Genomic DNA, 9,338 nt, shown 5'->3' with positions numbered 1-9,338 from the left:
ATTTTCAGTCCCCTAAAATGCCGTTTCTGTGTAAACGGACAGCCAAAACGCATAATTTTGTTGCGTTTTCATTTGAAAACGGTCTCGTGTAAATGGCCTCTTACTCAATCTGCAAAAGCATTATACAAAGAAGTTACGCTCATAAGTTTCATACCCCTTGCCGAATATGGAATAATATGGAAATTGGAATAATTTTAACAAAATACGAGGGATCTGGGTTCATAGAAATTGCATGCTAATATTATTTAGTACTGTCCTGAATAAGTGTGATAGTTGTTTGTGAGTTTCTTGTTTAAGTAATTTTTAGGTAATTGCGACTTTTTGTCTCACAGTTCTGATTTTTTCTCACCATTGTGAGTTTATAACTCATAATTCTGACTTCTTTTCTTAATATTGTCGACTATAATGAGGGAAAACTGTAAAACTGATGTTGTTTAAAATAATATGCAGAGGAAAGCCAAGTCCTCTGTTTGATGATCCCTTTGTTTTATGTACCTTATTAGTATTCCAAAGTATTTTAAAGTATTTAGATTAAGTTACAAAACTTGTGTGTAATTTGTAATCTGTAGTGAAATACATTTGAAAAGTAACTTTCCCAGTCCTGTCTGCAGACCAACTGTTTTCTCTTCATTCTTCATTCAATACATAATGGTAATAAGTTTATACATATAAGGGATTATTTTGGGGTATAAAATCTTCTACAATAGTTCATTTCCAAATCATTTCTAAAACTCCTTTAATAACTTGGTTAGACTGTACCAGGGGCGGCGAACCCGTTTGGCATGATGAGCCAAAAAATATACCTTATCACTGCAAAGAGCCACATATATGGAAAAAACTGTCTAACAAGAACTTTTACACAAAATTACTTAAATGAGCCTTTATAAGCCTACCTTTTTTCACATTAGTGTGACACCTGGCAGGTTGTATTCAGTTGTGGCGACTCGCAGTAACTCTTTCACATCTGTCAGTAAGAACAGAGCGATGCTTTGATTTGACTTGTTTCAGGGTGGAATAAAGTGATTCACAGATGTAAGTCGACCCAAACATTGACAACAGTTTGAGTGCAGCCTGTTTGACATTGTGGCACCATCTTCCAAAACTCCACGGTTCCTTCCCTCAGAGTACACTTAAGTCTGTCATCCTCAGAAAGTTCAATCATTTCAAGCTGAAATGCTGCTTCATATTCCACTAAAGGGGATTTCAAACAGTCTGTTTCAGCAGTGAACGGGTTGATGAGGAATGTAATCTCAGGTCATTTTTGCCGTAAATCAGAGAATCTGTTTTCAAAACTCTGCTCAAGATTTTCAAGGATTGTTGCATACCATTCAGCACTCGCTTTTACAACCTCTGCTGCTTGTTCACTTGCCTTCAACAAAGAGGGAAAATGTGTGAGCTCTCTCTTTTGTAGATGTGTCTTGAACAGCTTGAGTTTGTTGATAAATGTGAAAACACTCTGCACCAAGTCAGGCAGCATCTTTAACCTCCCTTGCAGATCCACATTTAGCCCATTCAGATAATGCAGCATGTCGACCAAAAATGCCAAATCCGATATCCACTGGGGGTCATGCAGCTCAGGATAGTCCTTCTCTATCTCCGCAAGAAACAGCTTCACTGGATTCAAAAGCTCAAAAAAATGGGAAATAACATTACCTCTTGAAAGCCATCTCACAGTGCATGCAGTGCAGAAGCACATCAGATCTTAATCAAGTTCAGCAATGAGATTTCGGAACTGTCTGTGATTGAGAGCATGCGTGCGTATAAAATTGACAATTTCCAGCACAGGTTTCGTTACGTGGTCTAAGTTTAGTTTTTTAGACACCAAGTGTTCTTGGTGAATAATACAGTGAAACTTCCAAAAATCTGGAAAACGTTCATCAGCTTTACACAACCCTACAAGGCCATTCTTAGATCCGACCATAGATGGCGCTCCATCCGTGGAATTTGCGGTTAGTTTTGATAACGGCAGATTGGCTTTCTCAACAGCTGTCATCAGTGTCTCTTTCAGATCGATGTCACGAGTCCTGTCTGTCAGTGGCATAATGTCAAGCAGCTCTTCTTTAATCGTGCAGTCTTCTGACACAGACCGAACAAATATTGCCATCTGTGGCTTATCCTGAACATCGCAGGATTCATCAACAGCAATGTTGAAATACATGCACTTCTGAAGATCGGAATATAAATTCGTTTCAACAGCGTTATTAATGTCCGATATTCTTTGTTCAACAGTGTGTCGTGACAATTGAAGGTCCGCTACCGAACGTTTCAAATGTTCGTTTTCAGGACAAAAAACATCAATAACATCATTGAGGCACTTTTTAATGAAGTCCCCTTCACTGTATGGCTTTTTAGCTCGCGCAATATTCCATGCCAGCTGATATGATGCTAATGTGACTCTCTGAATGTTTGGTAAATTTCCGAAAGAGCTGAGTTTGCTTCTCTGACTGACGTTTCAACATTTTTACCTTGTGCTTTCGAAGTTCACTGCCTTTGGGAAATTCCCGGCCCTCGGTAGGATGGAGTGTGGTGAAATGGCACTCAAGATTTGAAGCCTTAAAATGCGACAGTGAAGTCTGACATATCAAGCAGAATGGTTTTCCGTTTCTTTCAACAAATAACAAAAATATAAATCCTCCCATTCAGATTGAAATGATCTGTGCTTGTTGTGTTCTTCATTCATCTGCATGTTAACAGAAGACACATAAACACAGAGCTGTTTTCATGTTCAGACTCTTTACTCGGCACCTGCACTATTTTTCAGGAACATACACACCGCCCCTGGCCCATACCAATTGCATGAACAACACGGGGGAATACTGGACCAAACCATTTGCTGTATATACTACAGTGCTCATCTACATATTTGCGTTTAGCTGTACGCTTCCCTGACTCCGCCATGATGATTGCCAATTACAGTACGAACTAGACGAGGCTAGCCGCTAGTAGCGCATGACGTTATTTAAAAAACAAAAATGCGATTAAGAAGCAACTTGTGGATAGATGATTTAAGAGCCGCAAAGAGGCAGTCAAAGAGCCGCGGGTTCGCCACCCCTGGACTATACAGTACATCTCAACTTAATTTTAAGGAAGGCCAGTTTATGTGCTCAAAAAGACAGAAATGACCTTGAATGCAGTTGAGACCACAGTATGCACGTAGCAGGTGCTTTAGTGTCTTGAAACATGTCGCATTTGAAACAAATCGCTCCATACTAAAAGCTGCAACCGGAGAAAGTGTTACTTCTCATATTTAGCTGCTCCACTGTACAGAGATTCACTTATCTGACAATACAAACTTGATGAATTAACACAAGCAGATGAAAAGATATCTTCATTTCCATTTGAAATAGTTGATAGATGCTATCATATCGAATATCAGCGCAAGCTACAAGCTACCTGTACACTGCTAATGCAATGCTCTTCCAACTGAACAACTGTTGCTTTGAACTGCATCGTAATGCCTTATAGAAGTGCTGAATGCTTCTTACTTTCAGTGTGTGACAGTCTGACTGATTCTGGAGAGTTTGGCTTAATCTTCATTAGTTAAATTATTGAAATAATCCAGCATGTCATTTGGTGCTTAAAACTGTCAGATGCCTCTGTATCCAAATAGATTAAGTAGGAAGATATATAATTTATCAATATCTTTATATAATTATATCTTCATATCTTTTTTATAATTTATTTCATATATATATATATATATGTAATTAATATATATATATATGTAATTAATATATAAACATTTATATATCATTTTATATTTTATTAATCAGGGCATGTAGAAAGTGTTGGTTTCCATCAAATTTCTTTGTTTAACGTTTCAAGTTGTCATAGTTGCTTGGACACTTTCTGTTTTTAGCTTTTCAGGAAGTCACATGGATAGTTTGTCACCTTTCAGCACTTTAATGTTCATTTTAAACTGCTGCTTCAGTGACTATAGATCAGATCATGATGACGATGTTTGAACTGAATATATCTGCTATTTTAATGCTTTGGTGCTGCGTAATGCATGTCAAGGGTAAGTTCATTTTCACAATGCCTTCAGGGATTCATTTCTTATATGGATTTTGTTTAATAAATATTTTATGTGCATAATTTCAACATTTTCACACAGAGTATGCTGCGTGTCCAAGGAATTTTACTGAGAGAATCAACTTAACCACAAAGCTGCAGTCTGAAATCCTGCTGCCATGTTACTTTGATTCAGCCTTCATTAAATTAAACCAGAATCAAGAAACAAGTGTTGTGTGGAGTCACTTTAATACTACAATCATTTACATTGTAGACATCAAAGTAAATGGTGATCCAGCGTTCTGGGATAGCAGAAAAGGGAGAATTAAGGCACTCTCTTACATCTCTGGCTCTGGAAACTTCTCCATCCTCATTCATAATGTGCAGGTGTCTGATCTGGGTCTCTACCGCTGTGAACTATTTAAAGAGTCCAACTGTTCTCTGCTCTACAAGGAGATGAGTGAGTATTTCAATTACAGCTCATGAGAATGACAACTACTGTATATGTGGATTTAATGCTACATGCTTAAATATGAATTTGGGTAGCTATGTTTTTTAGTTATTTATTCAAATGTTATTTACTTTACGGTACATTATTAAAAGGGTACATTTGGTGATAAATATGAATACATATTATTTGATTGAAATATAATTTTCGACAAATATGTTCTGCCACAACTTAAGTTGAAGTGCTCTGTTTTTATGCTCTTAATAAAACCACAATTCTGATTTAACTGATATTGATACAGCGTCCAATAGCATACAGATCTCCAAATACAAATGGATACATTTTATTCTAAAATTTTGATGTTAAAGGGGTCATATGACACGAATACATGTTTTTCTGTGTATTTGGTGTGTAATAAGTTGCCCATGCATGTATTAAACACGTAAAATTGCAAAAAATTAAGTGTCGGAACAAAAGATGCATTCTATCTAAAAGCGAATGCTCACCCAGACCTGCCTGAAACGCCTCGTGTAACCACACCCCCACAAATCCACGTCAGTTCGTGGTATGATTTGACTAAGACAGTACAATTGCTTTGGAACCTGATGTTCCAAATATGGTAAGAGGCGTTACATTTCCGTCACATGCTTGCAGTATTTGACCAATCACTACGCACTGGTTAACTGGCCAATCATAGCACACCTCTCTTTTCAGAGCGATGAGCTTTGTAAAAAAATATGTGCGTTTCAGAGAGGCGGGGCAAAGAGGAGATACAAACATGCACGGTATGTGGAAAATACAGCGGTTTTGAACCTTAAACCGTGTATACACATTGCATTACATCTAAAACAAACGATAATATTCATTTTAGCCCTGTCATATGACCCATTTAAAAAGGAAATATTATGATATAATTCACATTGTTTTGTGTTACAGGTCTTACCTCACCAATAAATAACTGGCTGCTTATAATAGGAGGAGGAGGTTTTCTGCTTCTCTGTCTAATTACCGCTTGTGGTTGCTACACATGGACAAAGAGTAAGTCTGATCAATACAAAACACACTGAATGTTTTTGTCACTATACTTAATGATTCTACATGGTCTTAGAAATGAATGACAAAGCATATCAATTTAAATCCTTTTATACAAAACATCAGATAAACTTGATATAGCCTACAAGTGAAACTAGAGTTTCATTAAACATTTTTAAACAGGAAGGCCAGGACCAAGATAAGGTATGATGGTTTGAAATGGTAAATCAATAAATATAACTTAAAGTCCCACTGCTTTCAAAAATGTTACCACTTAAAACTCATCTTTAAGCATTAAAATCATTCCTGTGATAATTTCTTCATGCCTTAAAATGATTTGAATACTCTGAAATTATGAATTCGACCATTATCTTAAAGCATATTAAAAACACCACGTAGACCTATAAATAACATTAAAAAGTTGATTTTCACCACAGGGGGACTTTAAATTAAACATTTAATATGTTCAATATATGTCTATAGTTGTGAAAAGCTGCACACAGGGAGATGTGAATTTTACTTACTATCCTTTTAGTATGACTGGGGTCAGTTCATTTAAAAGTAGATGAGCAAGAAAGCAAGAATGACAAAGAAATGGGATATTATATCAAATGTACAGCAACATTTGCAGCATGGTTTGATGTTTAGTGTCTAATGAAAATCATACAGTGCATTTTAGTGTCGCTAATTTGTCCAAATATGTTTTGGGGGACACTGTATATAGACATTTACGTTTACATTTTTTTCTTCTCAATTCTTAGTTGAGTTGAGTTCTCAATTCACTACAGTTAGTTCAGAATGCAGCTGCCAGAGTTCTAACCAGGTCCAGAAAATACCATCACATAACCCCAATGTTATCAACCCTTCACTGGTTACCCATTAAGTATCGTATTGACTTTAAAGTTCTTTTAATTACTTATAAAGCCTTAAACGGTTTAGCCCCTATACCTACATAACAGAGCTTCTACCACACTACAACCTATCACGCTCTCTAAGATCTCAAAACTCCAGACTTTTGATAACACCTAGAATAACTAAATCCACCAAAGGGGGCGGAGCTTTCTCATACGTAGCACCTAAACTCTGGAATAGCCTTCCCGATACTATTCGAGGGTCAGACACACTCTCCCAATTTAAATCTAGATTAAAGACACATCTTTTCAGCCAAGCATTCACTTAATGCAAAATATGCTAAACAAACCACCGGGTGACTGCATTTATTAGATATTATTTACTAGAATAATCTTGCTTGTTCTATAAACACCATGCACTGTGCTGTCTTTTACCTTTTTTGTGTTTTTCAGTTTTTCTTATTTTCTCCTGTAAAGCTGCTTTGGAACAATGCACATTGTGAAAAGCGCTATATAAATAAAATTGATTTGAATTGAATTCATTCAGGACCAACAGTTCCTAGTGCACACAACTGCCCTGCGAATGATGGTAAAATCTATTCTCAGTATTCTCTCTATTGAAGTAATCTTGCTGTTAACTTTCTTATCAGCCTCATTAGACCAAACACAAATAAACTAACGTATACTGAAAAGCTTCAAAATAACTGTATAAAATAAATATTAATAGTAAAAAACAGTATAGACTGTATTATTTAAATATGCTTTATTATTGTCAACTGTAGCGTATAGAAGCGCATGACACCAGAGTAGAATTCCGAAATAGTTGTTTTAATAAGTCCACAAATGTAAATACACAGGAGCAGAACAGGATAAACCAACACGAAACCAAAACACAATACCGGACATTGAACAAAAGCAAACAGGTCTTAAATACACAGGGAAAACACAATTAGGGAGAACAGAAACAGGTGTAGGGCGATTAATAACCAAGGGAACAGTTTAACAAGGTAAACACAGGAAAACATGGACACAGAGCTAAATCAGAACATAACATGACCGTGACAACTATAATTGTAATTAATATTTATTACAAATATTTGTCTGTGCTTTCAGGACAAGCAGTTGGAAAAACAGATGAAATAACCTATGCATCAGTTGTTCATAAGCCCCGCCATGACAGCAATGGTAATTGCACAATAAATACTTCCATACTTCCAAATATGTTGTTTTTGTATGAACATAAGAAGCACATGTGTGTTTCATGAGAAATTTATCTCATGATCTGTCTTCCGCTTTCTCATCAGCTCTTGTGGTTGATATGGATAAGAATAGCTCCACCACATCTGCATCAGACCATCTGAACTCAGAAACTGTCTTATATGCTAGAGTGAATGAAAGAGGAGGGAAAAGATAAAAATTGAGCATTAAAACTATGAAGTTGGCAGCACGGGAGACAACAACTGTTTCAAGAAAACACCCATCAAATGTTTTTTTTTCTTCCGTTTTTATTTGTCATTCTTTACTTGGAAATCTCAAGTCAGTTGAACAGGAGTGAAAATTAGTCTCAGCCTCAGATGGACCGTTGGCTAAAAGTCTGATGCATAAGGCACACTTAAAGAGATAGTTCACCCAAAAATACAAATTCTGTCATCATTTACTCACCCTCTTGTCATTTCAAACCGGTATGACTTTCTTTCTTCCACAGAACAAAAAAAGAAAATATTTTGAAGAATTTTGTTAACCGGACCGTATTCACTCGCATTGGTTTTGTGTCCATACAATAGAAGTGAATGGGGTCCGGTGCTGTTCGGTTACCAACTTTTGACATGTTTGTGAATGCACACTGGTTCCTTACCATGGGGACATTTCCACCTCCCTTAATATGTCGCAGCACAGATCCAAATGAGATTGGTTGCTTTGCCTCTCCGTCATATGGCTTTCTTGGGCGGTCCGTGGCCATTCAAAGCGGCAAAGGCCATGCAAGACTCCTGTCAAATAGGCAATTTATATTTTTCTTTACAGATTTTAAAAACATATGGAAACACCAAGTTACACAAGAGTTTCAATTAGTTTACAAAAGAGGTTAAAGGGCCAGTCAGTAAAATCTAGCACTGAAGTTGTGAATTGCAACCAACTGCTCACTCCACTTCACCATATCCATTTTCCAGGTCCCTCACCACCCTCCACAAAAATAATGGGCTTCATAATAATAATAATAATAAATGATTTGTTATTGTAATTTTATTTAAAATGCATGTCACTGAATTGGGATAATCTGTGATCTCATTAAATATATATTTGTTTTGTCTTGTGAAATACAAATACCAATAAAAATAAATAAAAAAGCATGTCACTGAAAGTCAAATTACAGATTTGATTGGGCAGTTGGAAAATTACCATACTTTCCCAAAGAGCAAAAACGATGTGAAGTAGAATGTTTGAACTTAGTTTTAATACTCTCCTAAATGCATAATAAATAATAATAATAATAAAAACCTAAAAAGCTGCTTAGATTCACCTTACTTAAAAAAAAATGTAAGTGTGTATTTGTGTGTAAGTTTATAGGCCTAAATGTGTGTGCCAGTGCTTCCATCAGATGTATAATACAAGGTTTGTCATTAATAATTTGTGTTCATAATTAGGCAAATGAAAACAATACAATCTTCTTACAAGAATAAACACATATTACAATGTAGAAATTGTTGGATGTATTTATTTTTTATTATCTTGAATCAGTCCAAGCAGAGTACATTTTGGGCTCAGATATGACAATGATTAGATAAGTAGAGAATTAATATCCTACCCAAAGATGATTACAATATATTTTTATAGAGTTTATGCCTAACATAACATTACACATCATAAATAGAGTTAAATGTAATTCATTTTAAATTCTGTCATTAGAATGGAAGTGAATATAATTTATTGAAAATATTTTCCAAGGCTTACAAATAAGTATTTCATGCAAACTCAACTGTCATATAATGTGCAATGAA

General features: G+C 35.8%; 1 long non-coding RNA gene across 1 annotated transcript; it reads left to right on the top strand.

Moving 5' to 3' along the window:
• The first annotated feature begins 5,390 nt into the window (after positions 1-5,390).
• On the top strand, positions 5,391-8,204 carry LOC130549782 (uncharacterized). The gene is made up of 3 exons (XR_008962269.1): positions 5,391-5,497; positions 7,456-7,527; positions 7,647-8,204. It is a non-coding gene; the product is annotated as an uncharacterized LOC130549782 (long non-coding RNA).
• Positions 8,205-9,338: the final 1,134 nt, after the last annotated feature.

This window comes from Triplophysa rosa, unplaced genomic scaffold (assembly GCF_024868665.1).
Source record: "Triplophysa rosa unplaced genomic scaffold, Trosa_1v2 scaffold173_ERROPOS264974, whole genome shotgun sequence".
Lineage (NCBI taxonomy): Eukaryota > Metazoa > Chordata > Actinopteri > Cypriniformes > Nemacheilidae > Triplophysa > Triplophysa rosa.
Note: the sequence above shows the minus strand (reverse complement) of the source record. Positions and strands in the feature narration are given on the sequence as shown.